The sequence below is a fragment of the Festucalex cinctus genome, chromosome 17 (assembly GCF_051991245.1).
Source record: "Festucalex cinctus isolate MCC-2025b chromosome 17, RoL_Fcin_1.0, whole genome shotgun sequence".
Classification (NCBI taxonomy): Eukaryota; Metazoa; Chordata; class Actinopteri; order Syngnathiformes; family Syngnathidae; genus Festucalex; species Festucalex cinctus.
The window spans coordinates 18,936,774-18,961,511 of record NC_135427.1 but is presented as its reverse complement, the minus strand read 5'-3'; the positions used below and the strand labels follow the sequence as shown (position 1 = coordinate 18,961,511).

Sequence of the window (24,738 nt, the reverse complement as noted above, 5' to 3'; positions counted from 1 at the left end):
TAATAGAAATATGGCTGCATCTTCATAGTAATTCTTAAAACTGTTTGAAATTAAAATTAAAAATATGTACTGTACTGTCAAAAAACAAGTGTGACATTGATTTGTGTTGAGATCATTTTTCTGCCACTAGACGGCATAATTGTGTTTGTTTGACATTTGTGACAGCTCAGTTCATTTTCTTTTCACATTAAGAGCTGTCTAATTTTGAACATGAAGTCACTTGTGAACTTCTACACATTGGTTTTTTTTTAACTTAACTCCGGTCCCCAAAAATATATGCTTTATTATAAAATGTATTACTGCTAAATTGTGTTATAGTGACTCCTTTGTACAAGATTGAATGCTTTTATTTTGTTAAGTTTTATGGATGCTCATTTGATTTTATTTGATTTGATTTTATTTGTTCATTTTTCCTTTCGGACAGCATTGTGACAATCAAACATTTCATCATACAATTTTAACATATAATAACCGAAAAGAAAAAGGGCTGGCAGGAAGAAGCATAAAGCTTATAAATTCCCGCCCCCATCCTATACTAGGACGCAGAAAATCAAACAATTATAGGTAAAAGTCAGCAGAGATGATAAAATTGTAAAGTGACACCGCTTTACTGCAAACAAACCAAAGCATTGATTGGTGTGTTAAACTTAGCCAAGCTATCTTGGGGTTGCTGAATAGAATACGCCTCACATCTAAAGATGAAGTGGCTTGAAGTCGCACAAGGTTAGAAGATGGCCTGAGAGTGCCCATGGAGACCCCTTGGAGAGCTGTAGCAACCTTGCTTGGTGCTAACCGCTAACTCGCACTACCGAGTGCGTTCTTTTGAGGCAGGGAACTGGTGGTGGTGCTACAAAGTCAAAGTTAAAAATTGTGTATTTTAGCTGCAGTGCAGTACAGTGCATTTATACTGGATAATTTTGATGTCTGCTGCGTTGCGGCTGGAATTCCCCCCAGAACAGGTGGGCGCTAATCAAGCGTTAAAAAAAATTAGTGGCGTTAAAGGAACTTTAAATTAATTTGATAGTAAGTAAAGGTTAAATCTCCTCCCACATTGAATGAGAGCATCCCCACTGTAGTTTGCTCACTCAACCCACACGGAACGCATCCCCACACTCATGCCTCCACACGTTGCTCAGCATCCTTCTCTAATATCCCCTCCTCCTCCTCCTCTACTGTATGTCCCTCTCCCTCACTCTCTCTCTGTCTCCATCTCAGTGTTGCTCAGAGCAGTTGTTCGGCAGAGCGGCGTTACATCGCACGGTGTGCATTTGCCGTGGCGCGCGTGTCCACAGCGGCGGTTGTAGTGAACTCACAGAAAAAGGAGAGATAGTGTGATAGAAAAGGAGGCTGAATGTAAACGTGAGGCAGGACTGAGCGGACTGAGAGAAAGCAACACTTCCGACCGTTGTAAGTACTCGACTGTTTGTCAATGCGTTATTCTCCGTTCACGCTCTATTGAGGAGCCGTTTATGAACTAATTCAACTCCATACTGTACTTGAGATTAAGCAATTCACAAGAAGTGCATAGGAAGCACGTTGCGTGACTTTCAACTTGTTGGCTGGAGTTTGTTTGTGTTGCTCAATAAGAAACTGGGTCGTTCCTTTTTTGATTCATGGTTACTTGTTTTGCATCTATTTACTGCTTTTTTCTTACATGGATCAAAGAGAAACAAAAAGCCACAAAAAAAAGTCAATTTCAGGCGCACTTAAATGCTAAAGTTGATGAATTTGCATTAAACTGAGGCCCAGTATCAATTTATTAGTTTAATAGAAACTGGACTTCACAATTCATCAACATGCAAATGAGTTGTCATGCTATTTCCTTCAACACTGAAATATTCCATTCTCTAGCGTAAAAACAAATTGCAGCGTTTAGGCATATTATACCACTTCAAAAATCAAGTAGAAAAGCTGCTGCCTGAAATGTCATCTAAATGCAGATGTTTTCAAGATATTAAACAGAGTGCCACTAGAGACAATACACCTCCGCAACTGAAAGTGGTTTCTTTCCACAAATGTTATGTGCGAGTGTGTCAAGGAGGGGGCTTCCCCGAGGAATCGCGGAAATTGTATTTTGCGGCACTGGGCTCTTTTGTTGGGATTTCCTCTTTTAGAAAATATATAGTGGATGACACTTGACTTGGGTACATTAAAAGAGGCTTCTCAGCATGGAGGTGCAGCAAGTGGAGGAAGTGTTTCTTATTAAGGCCACATGCAGGCGGGGCGCTTAACTTTTTGATTTAAGACCAAATTTTTCAGGTTGAACGTAAAGTCTGGTTTGGTGTTGCATTGAATCACTGCTGGCTGCTTGAAAATGAATTGAAAATACAACAACATATTTTTGGCACGTTGTTACATGGATTAACATTTTTGTGCATTATTTAGACCTACATTTAATTTTGTTGAGGCCTAGATGGTAGTGCTGATGCAGGATAGGATTTTTTCCATTAGCCTTTATTTTCATAATTTGATAGACAACATGCAGACGTCAATTAATAGTGCATAGCTTTTTTATTTTAACGTCTATCTTCAGTCACCAATACCAAGTACTGATACCCCCCCCCAAAAAAAAAAAAAATATGACAGATAATTTTAACAAACCACTTATATCTCAGATCTTTTAAAAAGTCTGACCGGCCGATTTTTGCAGATACAGATTTTTTTTCATAACATACCTTCAATGTTACAATCTTGTTTTATTGGAAAATATTGAACAAAATTGGTGAAATAATACAAATAGGTTGTCTTAACTGCACACAAATCATCATCATCTCAGCAGAAGAGGAGAGTGGCTGACTGAAGATTCATGGGGGGGAAGATCACCAAAATTTTATGAAATTAATAGCAATTTTCTATTCTAATTTATAGCTCCTGATCGTAAAACGGCACTATATCGGTACTCTCCCATCCCTAGTAAATCTCACATTTCCTATCTCTAACTCTTGTGCTTGTGTACTGTCAGTACAGTATCATGTATCAACAGCAGAATTTGATTATCTGCCTGAAATACATCAATAAGTAACTTGCCAGGTGAACTCACATAGCAAATCGTCATAAAACTGATTTTTTTTTTTTTGCACTTTTTCGCCATTTTCGTTTACAAAATGAGTCTGACTCATTATCAAGATATGTCTCTCACACTACTGTACTATATTGGGAGAAAGTAAGCACTGAATCACATGCAAATATTTACTAATAATAATAATAATAATAATAATAACAATAATAATAATAATAATAAATTACCATTTAACTGAGGACATCAACTTCAAGGCAAAATGCAACACTTTAGTGCACAGATATCCAGGAAAATAGCTTACATTCCAGCACAAAAAAAGATCCTTCATTAATCCACTTTTGCCTTTTACACACAACCCAGTGAATGCAAAATATGGAATATAGATACATTGGTATACCTGCACATGTTGGAATGAGGCAATTAGGTGCATGACAATTACGTGATTTCCTTTTCCTAGAGCAGAGGATTGCTGGGGGACTTTATCCCTCTCTCCCATTTACGTCAGGGTTGTTTATACGAAACAGCAACCCAACTTTAACTGGAAGCAATTCCAGTGTTTTATCTGTCACTATGACACTGCAGCTTTCTTCACTAACCCTGTTCGACTCGTTTTGCGGCTATAACCGCAGTATTCCCCAACTGCAGTATTCCCAGCCAGCCCTTGTTTGAATGATAATTACTGATATCCCTGAATTAATCATTACTATTTACAGAAAACAAATGTTTTTTTTTTTTAAGATGGAGTTGTCCTTTTTGGTTTTTGAATGAATGATGTCACAAAGACTTGTGACAATGAAAATAAGGACATATATAGTTTTTAGTAACCTGACGAGACAGCTTGATAATTGAGATTCACTCAAGGGAGTTTTTCACTATCAATCTGGGACTTCACTCGACTTGCTGTACAATACTTTGAGCTGATTGGACGATGCAGCATCTTTGTATGTTTGTATTGACCAATCAAGGCAACGTCTTCCTTCTCGTCTTTGGGGGATGAGCACGAACATCTTTAGCAGATAAAAATGCGAGAAACGCCTATCGCTGCTAAACAACGCCTCATTGGTCCGACCTAAAAAAGTATCAAAACGTATCAACGGGAGCGGTACGAGATTTATTCTCCCGAGTTTGTGTACTCACAACTCAAAGGTTACGTTTTCCAGAGCATAACAGAATGGCTGTCAGGTTTAATGCTCAGTAGTGATGGGATTTTCGGCTCTTTTCAGTGATTCGGTTCTTTTGGATCGGCTCAGTTTTTGGCTCTCAAACGGCTCTTTTAACTTTAGTTTTCTCTTAAATATTTACGACAAATTTACCATACATTTTGATAAATGACTTGGCGAACTAAATATTGCACTCTACTGACTGCAAATAGCAACAAATATCAAGCAAAGAAAATTATTTTTTTTCTCATTTTATTGAACATTAAAAGGGCTCCAAACAATAAACAAGCAACAATTAAAACTTCAACCAACAACAATCAAAATAACAACCAAATAACAAAAATAGTGAGTAGTAATTTAACTGCAACAGCATCAGCGAACAAAACAAACATTAGCAACTCACACATTCCAGGATAAAAGACCTTGCGTTATTTTAAATTTGCATTAAAAAAACCAAAACCTAAATATATCAACTTGGATGGGCTGATCCGGCTCCTTCTCTCATCTGACTTTAACCAATTAAAATGTCTCCAAATGTTACTGCGTTTTCGGCTCATCTTGTACAAACCGCGTTTGTGTGTCGTCCTTTCCTCTCCTGTTTTCTCCTCCTCCTGCCTCCCTCCGTTATACACAATATTAAACAGAATACCATGTTTATGGAATATGAGTTTATCAGCAAAATCCAGCCCTTTTTATCCATCTCAGGGGGCGGCCATTTTGCCACTTGCTGTCGACTGAAGATGACATCGATGTTGTTCAGGGCTCAGGCAACAACCAATCACAGCTCTGCTTCAGAAAACAGGAGAGCTGTGATTGGTCGTTGCCTGAGCCCTGAGCAACATCGGTCATCTTCAGTCAAGTGGCAAAATGGCCGCCCCTTGAGATAGATAAAAACGGCTGGATTTTGCTGCATAACTCATATTCCACGAACACAATATTAAACAGACTACCATATTTTAAGAAATGTTAAAGGTTGACTCCCACTTTAACTTACCCAGCATTCATTTTCAAGTCAGGTAACATGTTAAAACTGATGAAGATCTGTAGCTTAATTTTGTTTGGTTAGATACAATATATTGTATACTCTGCTTCAAACAGAGTGTTGTAGTAACCCACTTTGTATAATAAAATTGAATGTACAGTGTCATATTGAGGGCTGTATGTAAGCTTGCGGGTATTGTCTGACATGCTGCAGTGACAGAATAGATATGCTTTATTTTCATGCCTGAAGCTTATTCCCTCCTCTACACAACAACGCAAGATGGATGGAGAATTCTTTGAATCAACAGAAAAGTATAGAAAAGTGACAGTTCCCTGTGAAACCTCATGTCATTGTGCATGTTAGGGACCAAGATGCACTAATGCACTCTTTCAGGGAGAACCAAGAGCAGGATTTGCATGTGAACAAGGGCTTTAGGGGATATGCAAGCTGCTAATGTGACTTCAGAGAGATTCAGAAACAGGTGTTCTCCAAAACGATTTTTCTTTGCAGCTCTTGCTCTCTTTACTCTATGGTATTGCTTTCTTTGTCAGCGTTGAACAATCGTTCAGAAATGGGAGATGGCAACAAGAAACACTACAGCGAGTTCCATGTCCTTATTGTGCGTTTAAGGTTTTTGCCAAAGCGGTTTTAGTCAAGTACAGAGAGGCCGAGTGTGCCAGCTGATAAAGAGAACAGGAAGAATATGGCGGGGAAATGTCAGATAACATTTCAGTCCATTTTCCCAAAGGATATGATTTATAGACTTAACATACATTATTTTTTTAGAAGCATGGTGGCATAATGCAGTGGTCCCGAAGTGGAGGCCATCCACCTATACGCAAACGTATGCTGATCTACTGCCGCGCTGCAGTGTCAGTTTCATCCATCCATTTTCTTGACCGCTTATTCCTCACAAGGGTCGCGGGGGGTGCTGGCGCCTATCTCAGCTGGCTCTGGGCAGTAGGCAGGGGACACCCTGGACTGGTTGCCAGCCAATCGCAGGGCACACAGAGACGAACAACCATCCACACTCACAAGCACACCTAGGGACAATTCGGAACGTCCAATTAACCTCCCATGCATGTCTTTGGAATGTGGGAGGAGACCGGAGTACCCGGAGAAGACCCACGCGGGCACGGGGAGAACATGCAAACTCCACCCAGGAAGGCCGGAGCCTGGACTCGAACCGCGAGCAGCTAAAAAGGGCCCTCGCAACTCTGGCCACATTGGGGGTCCTTCACATTGGAGTACCGGCACATGGGACAATTAATCTCTAATATAAGAAAACATTCAACCAGGGTTGCTTTCTTAAAAATAAATACATAAATAAATGAATAAATAAATATATTAGTAGGGCTGTAACGATATCCAAACATCACAATACAATATTATAACGACTTGGCGATATTTAAAAAAAAAAAAGAAAAAAAAAAGATCACAATATTGTAAAAATAAATAAATAAATACAAATATTGAGGCACTTACTTGGTAAGGGAAGCACACATTTATCGCTTCACAACCAAATTAAATTCCCCTTCATCTGACAATTAGCATAGATTTTAAACATAGAAGGCCAAAACATCTCTAATGAAAATTAAATTGCACTACAGTCTTCCCTCGCTATAACGCGGTTCACATTTCGCGGTCCCGCTGTATCGCGGATTTTTTTTTAAGTGCAATTTTGCATATTTTTTTACAGTAATATATCCATTTTATAAAATTTTTGAAGGTTTGAACATTGTCAAAGTTTGAACAAGAGAGAAATGTGAGAACATGTAAATGCCTCAATGAGAAAAGTGTATAAATTGTGCGGTCGGGGATTTTAGAGCCTTAAAACATTTATAAGAATTGTAAAACATAAAGCTAACTACTTCGCGGATTTCATTTATTGCGGGTATTTTTTGGAACCTAACCCCAGCGGAAAATGAGGGAACACTGTAATAAAGTAGCCACTAGAGGGTGCTAGAACTGCAAAAATGGAAATCATTTAACAGATGTGTTCCTTTTAAATATTGTGAACATGACGACAACAATATTTTAATGTCACAATATTGCCTTTATCGTTACATCCGTATAAATTATAGGGGGCACTATGTACAAGCTTTCATGATTTAGAGCCAAAAAACGGCACAATTTTCCTTTGTAAACAGTGCGTCGCCACGGCAACAGCGTGCATCGAATTAAAAAGTAGGGATGCACGATAATATCGGTGGCTGATGATTATCAGCAATTAGCGACCAATTTGACGTGAAACAGATAAACCAGATAGTAGAGAAATCAGCGGATAATTATTGGCAATTATCAACCAATTTGATTTCATGCAGATAAACAAGATACTGAATAAATTCGGCAATAATAATAAATATGCCACATGATGCCATATGATGTGGTTGTGGCTCTTTAGATACATTGAAACATTGTGTAAAGTTTACATGTTTTAATGTATTTGTTAGACTTATAGTCAGAGTCGAAAGTATATTTGTATTTGTTAATTTTGCAAACAATTATCGGCTTATTTATCGGTTATCGATGTCAGCACTTTCTAAATTATTGGTTTATCAGTATCGGTTGAAAATAGCATTATCGTGCATCCCTATTAAAAAGCTTTTCAATAACTTTTCATCTTTACATTCTCATAGATGAAACACAGTTTATGATCTCGGCGAAAGGCCAAAAAAAATAATAAATTGCAATGTAAATTAAAATGGTGGACTTCGTGTTAGGGTTAGCATATGGCTCCAAAACACTGTTTTGTACATCATGGGCTGTTACATACAGTATGCCTCCCAATTTTCATGGTGAAACATACAATATAAGCTAAGAAGGAATTATGAAACACAAAATTTGATGCATAGCCTCCGTCATATAATATGTCAAAAATTTGCAATTTTTTTTTACCCTGTTGTTGTCCCAGGTATTGAGATGGTACAGCCCAACTTTAAAGTCAGTTGGGTTCACTGTGTAGGACAAGGGGGCAAAAGTATGACCCCTGTACTGTAAGGGTTCAAAAATGGGCCAACATTTGACATTCAAATAATCATAGGTCATTTCCTGTGTATTTTAGGGTATGGCTAGTTGGCTACCAACCTCTGTAGGGGGCTCTACAGACCTTTTTGTTTGTTTGTTTGTTTGTTTGTTTTTAAATATGCGTGTGCAGCAACTTTAAAATAGCAAACTTTTTGCCATCGCTGATGTGTATGTTAAGTTCATGTTTAAAGTTTGTTTCTTTGGAATTATAATAACAATCCCTCCAAAAACAATAGGGACCACACATCGGTCACTGTTCCTCGGGCCCCAAATAAATGTGGCTCAAAGGAACTCATGTCTGACCCACTTTGGTTACGTCAGTAAAAATGTCCTGGATCTGTTGCTAGAATATTTTTTCTTGACTAACCGTAACTTTGGGTAGTAGGATGGGATACCAATGTTATTCTTTGGGCATCAATTCATGTGGCCTTCACTATTCTCCACCCAGCTGTAAATTAGCTCAGTCATAGATTTAATTGACTTTTTTCGCTGAGCCACACTATTGAAATGGCGACTGGCCAATAACAGCTATACATAGAATAGCGTAAAGAAGTTTGCTTAGTAATAAATTCAGGAAAACATATCTAATCTAGGAGTAAAGATCTTGGCAAAAGGTCATCAAAAATCATCAGAAAGAATCAGACTTTTTTGTTGAACTGGGTGTGTGTATTGTAAGATAATGTGCCTAATCTAACTCACCCCTCAACTCACTTCACTTATCATGTATATAATGTATATCATGCAGGTTGGGTTCTAAGAAGCACGCTGAGCGACACAATGACACGGATCATAATGAACACCATGCTTCATCACTTACTCTTCAATCTCACTGTTTACACTATTGTACAAGTTATTAACTTCACGAACATGAAAAACCTCACTCCATTAACTTTTCACCAGTTTGTATTTTCCATTAATAACATTCATCTTTTCCTCTGATACTTTCCATTTTGTATTATATGGCAGCCCGTATAGCAGTGGCGAGCGGTGATTTTTTTGTAGTGGACATGCTGAAGACTCACATATGCGAACGCCCGTAAGGGCGCGATCAAAACATTTTTGGGGTATTTTTATTATTAATTTCAATGTTAAATATTTTATACCGCTGTGTAGGTATAAAATTAAATATTCAGGACTGACGCAGGTTGATATGCACACACTGTAATGTAACCAGTTCCGTGGTGTATGAAATGACAATTTGCCAATTCGGTGGAATTTACAGTAGTGTTCCCTCGTTTTCCGCTGGGGTTAGGTTCCAAAAAATACCCGCAATAAATGAAATCCGCGAAGTAATTAGCTTTATGTTTTACAATTCTTATAAATGTTTTCAGGCTCTAAAATCCCCGACCGCACAATTTATACACTTTTCTCATTGAGGCATTTCTCACATTTCTCTCTTGTTCAAACATTGATAATGTTCAAAACTTCATAAATTTTATAAAATGGGTATATTACTGCAAAAAAATATGCAAAATTGCACTTAAAAAAAAAATCAGAGATACAGCGAGACCGCGAAAAGTGAACCGCGTTATAGCGAGGGAAGACTGTATTCGGAACTGGCTCGTGACCATGATGTAAACTCAGTGCTTCTCAATTATTTTCTGTCATGCCCCCCCTAGTAAGAAGAAAACATCTACCCCCCCCCACCACGCGACTATAAATAGTATCATTTGTCTATAAAATTGCTATAAGCACACCTCTGCATAACACTATATCCGTATTAACGTATAAGAGAATCACAAAAGAAATGAATATGGACCAACTTACAACAAAGAATAGCTTTATTAACTGTAACAGAAAAGATTTAAAGGGCATCTGAAATTCAAAAATAAAATTAAATTCTTAATTAAACTATAAACATTTTTTGACTGACCATGTAAAACCATATGATACGGAAAAATAAAATTACATAAAATCAATAAATAATGCATTCAAACTGATCACCAACATTAACTCAGGAGCACAATATTAAAAAAAAAACAAACAAAAAAAAAACTTTAACCTGCAAAACAAAAATCTAAAATAATTTGTGCAGATTTTTTTTTTTTTTTTTTTGCTGTGTGCAAAGCGCGCATGCTCAGTGCAAACAAAACCCCGACACCACCGAGCGAATGCTTCCTGCGCACACTCTGCCATTAATGTGAGCGCCACTGCCCCCTACTGTAGTGGAGGTACAATTGCACTTTATTCTAGGACAGTAAAAAAAAAAAAAAAAAAAAATGTTCCCCGAGGTCAAACGCGCATGATGGAGCCTCGCCCCCCCCCTGGGGGGGGGGGGGGGGGGGGGCACCCCACCCCACCCCACCCCACCCCACGGCTGTTTAGTCCCAGGGAAGTAGTTGGCGGTGCTCACTTTTTGTTGACTCGCTAAAGTGCTCCACTTCCTTGTTCACCAAGGGACACGCCTCCTCCGCTCCGGTGCGCACGAATGAGTAGCAATCGTTCCAAAAACACTCGGTGAAACGCTCGCGAAGGAAGTGTTCCAGTTCGCCTTTTCGGATTTGGATGTGAACGTAGCATAACAGTCGGACATAATAGTGCACAACATAAATGGCAACCCCAATTAGTTCCTTTCCTCAAAGGTTCTCCGGGAAAAGGGCACTCATTGGGAATCGGTGATGAACCTGAACTGAACAATGACAAATTTGCGCATGCACATTGTCAGATAGGCTGCGTGACCGACAGCTTTTTTGTCATTCAAAAGCCACACATACCGGAAATAAACATTCACGGAACTAACACAATTGTTTTCTCATTGTGTACGCGCGACACAAACTGTCGACTTCTCCGCTCCCCGCGAGGAAAACAGGACAAAATATACAGGAATTTAAGACCAAAACAGTACGGTACGGTATTATTTTAGAGGACACTGACAGAAATATTTTCAATGATTTTATTTTGAAGAGGTCGGGCAAGCGCCGCCTAAAGCTTACTATGACGGATCGCCACTGCTGTATAGGCGGGAAATTTACTAACTACCACCACACAGATAATTACAAAAAGGTCATTTATAGAAGTCAAAGAAATTCATGAACTCTCCACCAACTGCAGTTAGCTCTTCACCACCAAACTCAGCATCTATTGACAAAGAGACCTAAATTATGTTCATGTTCAATGGCAGGCTTTTTCCTCTCGGCCTTATTTATGTCAGCAGACTGCAGCCACGACACATTCCTATAAATCTGTTTCTGCTGCAGACCACACACATCAATGGCCCAACACCTCCCACACCACATTTAAGCTTTTCCCCTAACCATCCATTTTAAGTTATCTCTGTGTTTTTATTGACTGTTCTGAGGGTTCCTGCAGGGCGACACTGACTACTTTTAGGCCCAACTACCCCCGCACCAGCACCACCGTACTCTCACTCATGCATTTTTACATACTCACTTAGAGTTGCCTAAATGTTTACTTTTGCAGATGCAGTTACTTGGCGAAAATGTAAGACTCACCTGTAAAATATTTTGCCTCGGAAGTTTAAAATGCTCTTCTCAAACACTACTTAACAAGAAAAGGGGCTCATGGAACAGGGTGGCTTTGGGAAATCAATCAGTCTGAAAGTAGTAGTGGAGCAAACAACATTTTTTTGCCCTGCTTATAGCACTAATCTGCATTTCAAACTGTTGCCAAGTTGCAACTTGCCAACATATAAAGTTTTGACCATCTGTCAATTCAGAATGCTAATGCTTAAAGGTGTAATATGGAATATGGAAATTAGACTTTTTTAATGACTTGTATGCAAATAATTGGGTTTCTGGAGTGCCTGCTACACAACTTACTTATCAATCGATGTATTTTATTCATAGATATGTGAACAGCGGGCATCAAACGCTCTGAATTATTGTAGAAATCAATTCATTTAACATATTCATCTTCTTCTTGTTTCGACTATTATATATTTTTAAATCTTCCCACTGGTCGGCACATCTATAGGAGGGGTGAGGATTGGTCTCCAAGTTCCCATTTCACGTATTGCATTTAAAGGGCATGCTTTGATTGACCCTGATTGAAGTTGACTGTGGCTCCTCCCACAGTGGCACAGCTCTCCCTCACATAGATCCCCAGGCCTGCACTCATCTTTGAAATTACCAATGCTGGGTCTAACCTGCCACAGCGCATATGCCGCACAGGATTTATGCCGTTTACAAAAATGGAGCTGTTCGTGTTTTCCGTCATGAAGAAGTCACTCGAGCAATGTAAAATGCTTTTTCTTTCAAAAATTCAGCAAAAAGTGGTGCACACTCATTTAAAATCTTATTTGGATTAACATAACATCATGGAGGGTTTACAGTAGGGCAGTCCCGACTAGTCGCCGATGACGTAAATACGTCGGCAAGCACAACATACCGTATGGTGACGTAAATGCGGCCCCACAGTTTGGATCGCGCATGATCCGCGGACTGGTTGGTTGACATTCAGACATGTCATGGAAGCTGGAAACATGCTCAATGTACACGCCAACTACATTAAGGCTAACTTAAAAATAAAAAGCTCCAAATAATAAATTGACGGCAATGCAAATAGCCTTTGTGAGCTTTTACTTTGAAGTCGGCTTACATGGCAACATGACTGCTAGCTTGACTTATCTTTTCGACGTTTCTGTTTACATTACTGAAATTTTTATTGAAATTACATATTTTTCTTTACTATTATCATAATGCCACCCCGAAAGTTTATTTAATCACTAATTTAGGGGACTAAGAAACCACTAGTTAATTACGCCGTCATTGTGTAGTACGGCATAAATCTACAACGTTAGTGGCTAGCAGCTAGCTGTTAGCATTAGTAACAAGGCTCTGGTTCAGCCTGGTTGGCAGCTGTAAATGAGTTTGACAGCTGGTTTGCTTCCTTTACTGCTTTTTCAATATTGAACCAAGGCTACTTTGCAATTCACTCTGCATGTTTAAAGGAAGGGAATGTGCCTTAAATTGCACTTTCATGTCTTTATAAAATACTTTTGGCCATTAAATAGATTAAAATAAAAAAACAGCAACATTCAACTCAAAATGTCAAATATAGCCGTTTAGATTTTAGGAACAACTTTAACCTATTAATACCATTTTATTACCATTTTATTTTACACATGGATGGATCATGTATAAAATAAGAATGGATCTGCCTCATATTGCACATTGTGTTCCTGAATCTTAAATGGCCATGTTAGAAGGATAATAGAGTTCATTTTTTTTAATGTCCAAAAGCGTTTTACAAAATAAATGAAGACTGTACTATTACTATTACTATTTATCTTTTTTTCTGATCCGAAAAACAATTTGATCCGTGATTCAAATCCTTGATCCGACTCGAACCGTCACTTTTTAGACACTACTGTTGATTCAATTTCAAGTTTTTTAGTTTAATAATAATGAAAAAAAAAAAAGTGTTTAAAGAAATGTTCAGAAGCGTTTTTGTGAATTAACTCATTCCCACCCAAAAGTGTATAAAAATTGCCATGGTCCCAAAAACGTATTTATACATTTTTTTTATTTATTTAATGCTACAGCAAACATACGGCTTTGATGCAGCTTCTAACCTGAAGAGGTCGCTAAAAGCAATGATAGTTATTCAAAAAAAGGCCAGCAGGTGGTCACAGAGTATAAGAGATCAACCAGAGCCATGTTGCAACAAGCTCTTTTCACCAGTTTTTTCAACAGGTTTGTGAATAATGATGGAACTAAGCTATATTCTAGTGCTAATTTCTTTTGGTAAGTTCTGTATTTCTATAGCATGGTTCCATGCTTTTATAGCAGTAAACACAATATTCTGTGGGCCTTGCAAAATCAGTCAAAATCCAGTAAAACAGCCGGCAGCGAAGGGGGTTCAATAAAAATGGGAGTGAATGTGTTCATAATCATCAACCCAAAAATAATCGCTAGATTACTTGAACAATTAATCATTCGACTAATCGACTAATCATAAAGATAGCCAATATATTAATCGAGAGAGATAATAATCGTTTGGGACAGCCCCAGTTTACAGTTAAAATTTTTTAATTACATCTTCCTGGTTGACACGGGAGATTATGTTCTGTTGGAGTTGATTGCAGCGTTCGACGCTGTTGACGACAGTACAGTATTGTGTTGGCTCATTTGCAGCACCTGTTGGGCGTTAGTGGTAATGCTCTAGAATGGTTTGGATTTTTTGTGTTAGTCTTGCTGGTTGCTCTAAGTCCTGCTCAGCCTCTCTGTCATATGGTGTTCCACAGGGTTCAATTTTGGAGCCCCGGCTGTTTTCATTGTATTTGCTGGCCCTGGTGGCCCTTGTACTTCGCACCCTGTTGACTTGGGCCCCCAAGTGTCTTAATAAAGCCAAACATCTCAAACTATGGTTTGAAATTGTAACTTTTAAATGCGCAACTTAAAAAAATATATATACAATTGAGACATTAGAGCAGGGGTGTCCAAACTTTTTCATTTGAGGGCCACATACAGAAAATCAGAAGGACGCAAGGGCCACATGAAGAGAAATTGTGTTTAGTCCTAAAAATTGTTCAAATAATTTGGGTTTTTGCATATTTAGAAAAATGTTACAGTATATAAACCAATTTATTTGTAATATGGCAGTAAGGTTATTATAATTTTGAAATTTTTCATTTTAGTTAGTTTTTATTAGTTTTCAGGGTGGTTCTGTTCGTTTTTATTCATTTAGTTCTTTAAAAAAATGCTTAGTTTTAGTTTAATTTGTTAGTTTCAGTATTAGTATTAGTTTTTTTTAATTTTTAAATTTTTTTTTTAATGTGTATTACTTGTGCGCAATATAAAAAAAAACACCATGGGCGCAACGTCATCTGAAGGTGCTTTTCTATTGGCTGCTACTAGATGACATCACTTCTGTGTGACATACTTTCAAACGTCATTATTCCGGTTTATATCAAAATAAATCTACTAAAAATCACATTTAAAATCATCCCCAAATTAATTACCAAAGATTAAAAGGAAGGACATTTGCTATAATTATAGTTTTAGTTAGTTTTGTAAACATAAAATATAGTTTCAGTTAGTTTTCGTTTGTTAAAAAGCATTGTTGTTTTTATTTTATTTCGTTAACAATATTGTTTTTTGAATTTTAGTTTTATCATTAGTTTTAGTTAACTAAAATAACCTTTAATGGCACCTGTGTTTTTCGATACCCTCCCTTCTTACTTTGACCATCTCCAAACATTTTTATTTTTTTTAAATTTCATTTCAACTGAGTCAAATGCCATTTTTAGCATATGTTGCGGGCCACTGAAAAATAGACGGCGGGCCACAAATGGCCCCCGGGCCGTAGTTTGGACACCTCTGCATTAGAGGTTTCCACCTGATAATGATGGTATGCATTTATATTTCTGTATTTACTTAATCATTGAACATTTGGCCATATTTCCTTTTCTGTTGAAAACTTCAGCTTGTCCTCATTTTTGTCCTTCTCCTTCCACTACTTTTGCATAACTCCTCTTTTATGTCCTCTCACTCCATCATCCACAAACCTTAATACCACCCCCCCCACCCCAACCTTCTCCCTCCACCGGCGCCCCACTACCCCTCACCCACAGTTCCAGACTTTTTCAGATTTGCCTCGCTCGATGACGGGGCATTTGACGGGCCTGCTTCGGGAAGATAGCACGATTGAATGGAAGGCCCCAGGGTGGGAGGACGGGGGTTAAAAAAAAAAAAAAAAAGTTGAAGTGGTATTAGCTGGTGAATAGGGGTTGGCACCAGGAATCAGAGAGAAGATGGTGTGGGTGGGGTCTTTAGGAAAGGATGATCCAGGCATGGAGCTCAGGGTGAGCCAAGGAAATAGAGAGAGGGAAAAAAGTGAATTGAAAGATCAAGAACAATCATGAAGAATATCAATTTTTGTAATCACCAATCCAAATTTGATTATCACCAAAGTCATAATGATAGACGTGTTGCATAAGATTGCGGCATCTAGGAATTAGATGTTTTATTGCATATTTTCCCTTAATGTGAAAATTCTTTTAACTCATTCACTCGCAGCCATTTTCACAGAAGCAATCCCGTTCGCTCCCGGCTGTTTTACTGGATTTTGACTGATTTTGCAAGGCCCACAGAATATTGTGTTCAATTGCTATAAAAGCATGGAACCTACCAAAAGAAAGGGAAAAAAAAGTATGTTTCTATCTGTTTCTGTTTTGCAGCAATTAGCATTAGAAGAGAGCTAAGTTTCATCAGTTTTCACAAATCTATTTAAAATGATAAGTAATTGAGCTTTTTTTTCTACATGGTCCAGGTTGATCTCCTTTGCTCTGCTGCCACCTGCTGGCCGTTTGTGTAATAACTACCATTTCTGCAACCGTTCTTTGCAGTTGAGAGGCTGCATCAAAGCCTTATGTATGCTCTACCATAAAAAAAACAAAAAAAAAAAACAAAACGTTTAAATACGTCTTTAGGACACTTAAAACATAAAAAAACGTATTTACACGTTATTGGGAGCAAATGAGTTAATTATTTAGCGTCAATGTTTTTCAACAATTCCAGAGTTGTAATAACATTAGTGCGTATGGGTTGAAATAACTCAATTAAAGTATCATTTAGTACAGTGGTCCCCAACCTTTTTTGCATCACGGACCGGTTTAAACCAGTACCTGCTTTTCGTGGACCAGGTAATAAAAATCATGATCATTATCATGGTTTTACATTGTTTTTAAAATATCACTTTTAAAGTACTGTAGTACTGAAATCTAAGACAAATAGAGAGTAAAATGTTTTATTAATGTAGAAAGTACTTTTTTTTTTTTTTTCGTAATATCACAATTCTCAATCATATAATCACCCAAACCAACTTATATTACCCTTTAGAAAGTAATGAATATATAATGCATTTTTTTGGAATACATTTTACTTTTAATTTTACTTTGCAAACTCTTCTCTCTTTGCCAGTGGGATGTGTCACTTCTCTTGTAGTCCGAAATGAGTGGCCTGTCTCCCTGTCAATCACGGCCCATTGGTCCGGCTGGTAGTATGGCTTAGTGACAGGTTACAACAAGCACATTTCGCTTCTTAAATCCATAGAGATGAAGAAACTCACTGAACCATTGTATATACCAGCTAGAAATAAACTAGAAGCAAGATTTAAAACATACACGTAGCCACGCACGCACACACCTACTGTTGTTTCTTCTTTCTCTTCATTTTACTCCTGTGTATTCATTCCATATATGTATACAATACATATTTTATGTTATATGTTTCCATTTATTTATTGACTGTCACTGTCATCCGCTATACATCCTTACCTTATTCTCCTTTTATTTTTCCTCCTCCCATCCATCAACTTACCTCCAATCATCCCTGGTGCACCTGACAGCCAAGCAGGGGAGAGAAAGAGGAAGATGGTGTGTTATGTGTGTGTGAAGAGGAGGGGTCTTCATATTCTTGTAAAGGGCCTGGAAGCTGACAGCTATGGGAAAGGACAGCTGACCCTTCTTATTGTGAGATAGAAGGAGGGGAAGAGTCGACAGGGCTGGAGGGAAGAAAGACGAGAAGGAAATGGGAGTGTTCAAGCTACTGTTGAGTGCGATTAAAAAGTCAATTCAATTTTGCAATTTCAATCCATGTCTTCAGATACATTTTCTTTGTTTGAGATGTTTCCGCTTACTGTAACCTGTAAGACTCCTGACTTCATACAAATGAGATTAGAGCTGTCACAATTAATTGATTAATCAACAAGTAATTGATTCTGAATTTTATTGACGACTATTTTAACTCATTCGCTCCCAGCCATTTTCACAGAAGCAATCCCGTTCGCTCCCGGCTGTTTTACTAGATTTTGATTGATTTTGTAAGGCCCACAGAATATTGTGTTTTATTGCTATAAAAACATGGAACCTATCAAAAGAAAGATTAAAGTCTCTTCTTTCATCAGGAAAAATAAGTATATTTCTGTTTCCGTTTTGCAGCAATTAGCATTTGACTATAGCTAAGTTTAATGCGTTTTCACAAATCTATTTAGAATTGTGAGTAATTGAGCTTTTTTTCGACATGGCCCTGGTTGATCTCCTTTGCTCTGCTGCCACCTGCTGGCCGTTTGTATAATAACTACCATTTCTGCAAGCGTTCTTTGCAGTTGAGAGGCTGCATCAAAGCCTTCTGTATGTTCTAGCAAAAAAAACAAAACAAAAAAACGTATAAATACGTCTTTGGACACTTAAAACAAAAAAAAACGTATTTAAACATTTTTGGGAGCAAATGAGTTTAATAATCATTTGGAGCCATTTTTTTTAATTTAAAAAATACAAATGATTCCCCACAAGGGTCACAGGGGTGCTGGAGCCTATCCCAGCTGGCATCGGACAGTAGGCGGGCTACACCCTGAACTGGTTGCCATCCAAACCAGGGCACAGGGAGACGAACAAACACTCACACGCACACACATAGGGACAATTCGGAGCGCCCAATTAACCTGCCATGCATGTCTTCGGAATGTAGGAGGAGACTAGGAGCGTGACGATATATTGATATCGCGATAAATCATGATAAATTGTCTCCCGACAGATTATCGATACGCATACGTAAGTATAGCGATATTTGTAGTTAATATTCAGCCACTATAACAGCTCCATTGTTCATGGCATATTGAGCAATTACTTGGCGGGCCACTAGGGGGAGCGGCTCATAACAGTGGTGGGGTAATGGACGCAAGTCTTCAGGCGACTTAACCACTGGTTAATAAACAGTAATCAGTGGGAAAAATGCTTTTGCGATACACTTAAATGCAAAATTAAAATGAACCTGATTAAAAGGTTAATCGATTGGATAATCAATGGATTATAAAAATAAAAATACACAATAGTGACAGTACTAAATGAAATTCATTTATTTTACCAGTAAGCAGGGTCAGAGTGGGACTCATTATCAGCCCTGATGTTTCTTGGCTCAGATCAGCCCATATAGTTTACATGAAATATAAATTTGGCAGATAAAAAGAAACCAAGGCAAGTCTACATAACATGGGATAAGTCACATTACACTAAACAAGACAGATTTATCAAACCCTGCAATTATATTTAAGCAGCTAACACAACACTTCCTGTTAATACGACACTTGCCACACAACAACAGGTGCCCTACATAATATCACATAAAAGACTATTTAAAAAAAAAAAAAAAAAAAAAAAAAGATAATTTGGTTGCTAATTTACAATGCAGAATCCAAGATTTTTTGTTTGTTTGTGCCCTTATACACACAACCATGACTAAATAAATCATTTCACAAAACAACCACATTTTATTTTTATTTTTTTTTTTTTTTTTTTTTTTTTTTTTTTTTTTTTTTTTTTTTTTTTTTTTTTTTTTTTTTGAAGAGCTCAGAATTGTTCATTCGGTAGTCTTACCGATTCAACGTCTTGTCATCATTGCTCTTTTCCTTTTTTTTTTTTTTTTTTTTTTTTTTTTTTTTGTGTGTGTATGTGTGCGTGCGTTTGCGTGCGTGCGTTTGCGTGCGTGCGTGCGTTTGCGTGTGTGCGTTTGCGTGCGTTTGCGTGCGTGCGTGCAAATACGTATAAATTTATACTCATTCATTCACCTAAAACCTTATAAATATCCCATTACCCTTCGCCTTAACCAGGTACTTCAGAATCTTGCCAGAGTCGTGAGATTTAAATGGTCAGGAGACCAGAGAAAAGGTCAGAAAAAAAAGAAATAAAGAGAAAAGAAAGGTAAATCAAAGTGACATCCAGCACCGACCAAACACTTCCTGCCTTCCCCATGATTACAAAATCAAAGTCTTACGCCAACCCCGGAAGCCTCTAAATTCCAGCAAATTTAGCGAGATCTCAAGAGCCCAGAGGAAAAACTAAAGAGAGGAAGGAGGGAAGGATCGATAAGGCAGAGTGAGATCAATAGAAGCCAGTACATCCAATCCATCAAAGTGAAGTCCAGCACCAACAAGACCCCTCCTGCGTGGTTACAAAACCGGAGTCTTATGCCAACCCCAGAAACCTCATACTTCTAATAAATTAAGATCTCAAGTGACCAGAGGAAAAACTAAAGAGAGGAAGGAGGGAAGGATAGATAAAGAAAAGTGAGAACCACAGACACCAGCACCAACTGATTCAAGGGGCTGTGGGAGGGAGAGGGTACTTCTGTTGAGTTTCAGTAGATGCTGGTGCGACGGATCTGGCATGCATAAGGACCACCACCAAAGAGAGAAGCCGTCAACCGCGGTCCAGCAAAGCGAGCACCCCCCCCCCCCCCCCACCTCCCCCGGAATCCCCAGGCCGCGGCAGCACCAAGGCCACCCCCAAGCCACCCGAGCGGACACCGGTCAGCGAGCCGACCCAGATACCCGGAACACCCCCGCCCCAGCCCCGGCCCACACCCCCGAGCCCAAGGCCGCAGAACGAGGCCCAGCGGGCCCCCACAGCGCCCCACCGGTCCCCAGCCCCCATCCCCCCACGACCCCCCCGCACCCCACCCAAACCCGCCATCCACCACGACCCAGGCCCCACCACCCCCGACCCCCAAACCCCCGAACACACCCCGACCCCCAGCACCCAACCCCCCACCCACCCATACCTCCACCCCCCCCCCAAACAAGCCGCCCCCCCCCGACGGCCGCCACCCCCCCCCCCGCGAACCCGGCCCCCCGCGAGAACCCCCCACCCCCCCCCGGAAACCGGCACCGGGCAGCAGCGCAGAGAGGGAAGATGTGCCCACCCCACCTCCAGCCGCGCGAGATTTGCACCGCGGCGGGAGGGGGGAAGCAGAGGAGGAAGCACCAGGGGAGAAGGCGGGACACCAGAACACCGAGCCCGGTGGGGAGAGGCCCCGGTCGTCACGCCAGAGTACAAGTGACACCTAACCCTGTTACTGAGTCCGCCAGCTCGCCGACTGGCGAGCTCTACCCTTACACCGTGAATGTGGCCCCACCCAGTGTATATACAAGTGTGTGCGTGTGGTGCATTAAAATTGGGAGCAGGTGAGTCGGAGCAGAGGGAAAAAATTTCCCCTACTCCGACACACCCGTATCCCCCCCCAAAAAATGAATATGTATATGTGTGGTGCATTAAAAAAGGGAATGGAGGGACAAAGTGGTGGGGCAGGGACACAAATGGGGGGGACCACAGCGCTGCCAGGCACTGCAGTCCATCCCCTCTGATGGCTCCCCGCCCCAACTCACCCCTCCCCTTGGACGTGAGGTGCATTAAAATTGGAGGGGAGTTGAAGGGTGAAGACGGTGTTTCCACCCTTCCCCACCCCACCAAGAAATGTGTTGTGTGCCCTATGTGTATATTTACAAAGTGTATAGTGCAAGCTAGTGAAGTGAGTAAGAGGAGCGACCAGCGGGGCCTCACCCAACCCGGCGGGTGTAGGTGGCACGCCCGCCCCCCAGCACCCCCACCCCCCGCCGCCCCCCACCTCATCCACCCGGCACCACAATGGGCGGACAGCCAGCGCAGCAGGGCTACCGGACAGCCCACCAGCCACCGGGGCCCGCCCGGGGCACCAGGAGTTATACCGGAGCGGGGCAGGCCCCAAACCCTCGCCCGGCCCCCGGAGCCCGACGCCCGGGCCGGGGAGGGAGCCCCAGGCCCAGGGAGAGGGAGGGGGAGGGGCCGCAGGGCAGACAGGGAAGGGGGGGGGGGGGGCGGGGGAAGCGGGGAGAAGACGACAACCACATTTTATAAAATGTTCATTGGAAGTGTAGTGCTTGAATTTAAAATGCTTCCTTAAGATACATAGTTGCCATTTAGAAAGGTAGGTATTTCAACAAAAAGACATGAGTGTAAACATAACATTTCACAAAATATTAAGTCTCTACAAGTGCAATAGAAAAAAAAAAAATCTGACTCAAAATAGTCTTAAAAACGTGACAAGAAAGCAGCCAGGCTCTGTTGACTTTTGATGAAATTAATTTGGAATGTTTATCACTTCAATACATCGAATCAGACAGCATTTCCCATTCAGTTACCGAACTCCTGTCACAATCTATCAAGTCGAAAGAATTGTAGTCTGTAGTTGTGCTCCAGACCCCTGTTTTCCAATTAATACCATTAACATCTTCCCCTTCAATCCGACAAAGGTCTTTAGTATGATACCCAAGGGAAATGTCCCATATTTAAATGCTAATCATTCTTTGTACTATCAATTAATAAAGCTGCTTCACATTGTAATGTTCATTGTGTATAGTTATATTTCAAGGCAGGACCTGTTGAGTAGGGGTGTGAGCTAAAGGGGAAGAGGCAGGTTGAAGAAGTTTGGCTCAGGTTAGCAGTCGTGACGAGCGGATGGGCGTGAATTGTGGCCATCGGCAGCGCCTGTGTGATTGTGAATTGTTCTATTGATTATTATGGAATGCATCAGTGACTGTGAACATTCATGAACAGACTGGGAGGACAATATTTTATAATACAATACAATACAATATAATATATTAGATCATCATATATAAACCTGTATATATTTACAAACAAAATACTTAAATAAATTTGAAAGCAAACTATAGAAATAAAAAGTAGCTTACTAAAATTACACAAAAAAAAAAACAGTACAAGAACAATGATTTGGGGGAAAAAAAAAAAAAAGACCTTAGTCATTGGGTGGGGGGATCAGTGTGGGAGGGACATGTGGGGATAATAATTTATATTTAAAATAGTGCTGTCAAAGTTAAAGTGTTAACTAATTACAGTAAAGCATTTAATAAATGTTTGTCGATGACATTCAGAATATTTGTTCATATCAAAATATTGGGGTCGTTTTAAATTATGCAAGTAATGAACTGATTAGAAAATGAGGAGGATGAGCATTGGTAGTGAAAAATGTTGACGACGTCCTCATAACATTAGATGTCGAAAGAATTAACACATAACGGGCACTCTTCAAATTTGGCGGGCAAAACATATTGATTAAAAAAAAGCCTTTTAATGACTTGATTAATCGTGATTAATCAAAATTCTAAGATGTGATTAATCTGATTAGAAAATGTAATCGTTTGACAGCTGTAATTTAAAAGCATACTTGGAACTGACTTAACTTCTGTTGGTAGCTAATTCCATTTGGGTGCAGCATTACAGCTAAATGCTGCTTCACCATTTTTGCTTTGAGCTCAAGGCTCCACTAATTGACCAGAGTCTACAGACATCAGAGCCCTTTGTTTTTATATTCAATTAACATTTCTTTAATGTATTCAGGCCCTAAACTATTCATTCACTTATCCACTGCATGTTGTACGCCACTTTGAATATGTCCAATTGGAAAAAGAACCATCTATTGTAGCAGAATCACATAAACATATACTCACTTCACTCTGCATGAAAACATTTTCCACTACCTACTAAACAGCAAACTTTACTTTTAGCGACTGTTTGATGTATTAACTTCTAAGGTAAAAGCCAGGAACTCATTTAAGTAAAAAAATGATTTTCCTTTCAGTGAAGCAGACATTTTGTGTGAAAGGTGCTCATGACAAAAATAACAGTTTAAAAAATGTTTGCCTGCGTGAAAGAGTTTGACCCTGTCAGGTCAAGGTTGCTATTAACAACTCTCACGAAGAGATGGAGTGGACGCAATACCGGCTCTGTCAGCCCGCAGACAGACAAAAAAAAAAAGAAAATCAAAAATGTACATATGATTTTGTTCTTGAACCACACTCACACATCCTGCCCGCAACACGATTATTTCAGCAATCTCTAGGTTCACTTGAAGGTCAGAGGCATGTTGCTTAGCTACACGAGAAATGGAAAATGTTCAACTTAGACGGGGATTTAAGAATTAGCTCTGACATCCACCAGTTAAGTCTAATAACTGCAGGCTAACGCTTTGTGAAGACTTACATTTAATTTGGTATCTTGGTGTGGAATCTGCTGAAGAAGGCATGAACAAATCACTAAAATGCTTTTGAGTGAAAAGACAGCACCCCTTTAATTATTAATTAATGCATTGTACAACCATGTTTGTTTTTTTTCAGACTTTTGGTTTGGTTTGGTTTATTCATTTTTTCCTTTCGGACACATTACAGCTTACATCAATCACATCACATCATTTGCAACATTGACATCCGAAGGAAAGGCTGACGGGGAGAAGACGAGGCTTATTCGAGACCCGTCCCCATCGACCCATTACTATAATGCATCAGTCATATACATTATTTAGAATAGTCATTAATTTTTATCGTTATCATCCCATACTATCCCAGACACTGCTCGCTCAGTACATCTTGAATGTCCGTGTGTAGATTGTGGCTAGTCCCAGTCATTTGGAACTGGTGAGTCGGTTCCCAGACGCCACCCCGCCAGGCGAGCAGCCAAGGCAAGTGCAATTCTTCTCTTTTACCAGTAGGGTCTTCGCTGACCTCGGATCAGCTTTCACACATGTTGTGGCTTCCAGAAGAGTAGATCGGCTTGCATTCGGCCCATTGCTTTCAAGCAATTTTTGCCTCGATTCTGGTCAGCTAGCACCACTGTTGCTAGCACTTGTAGTTCATTGATGACTCCTGTGCGCTACCAAAGCCAGCTCACCCAGCAGAGTGGCCCACGCCAGCCGCATTCCAGGAACCAGAACACCAACCCCCATTTTGCGTATTGACAGCAGATCCATTGGAGCCACAAT

The 24,738-nt window shown here is 39.7% G+C and overlaps 1 protein-coding gene across 9 annotated transcripts in view; it reads left to right on the top strand.

Moving 5' to 3' along the window:
* Window positions 1–24,738, top strand: part of rbfox3a (RNA binding fox-1 homolog 3a) — a 509,587-nt gene that overhangs the window by 18,645 nt on the left and 466,204 nt on the right. For 5 of the 9 annotated variants that reach the window (XM_077501737.1, XM_077501738.1, XM_077501739.1 and 2 more), the window contains exon 1: window positions 1,193–1,407. The exons of 1 other annotated variant lie outside the window; for it this stretch is intronic. The gene's annotated coding sequence lies outside the window, so the exon portion shown is untranslated. Of the gene's footprint in view, window positions 1–1,164; window positions 1,408–24,738 lie in introns of those variants that run through there. 3 more of the 9 variants (XM_077501742.1, XM_077501745.1, XM_077501743.1) reach the window with 3 other exon arrangements.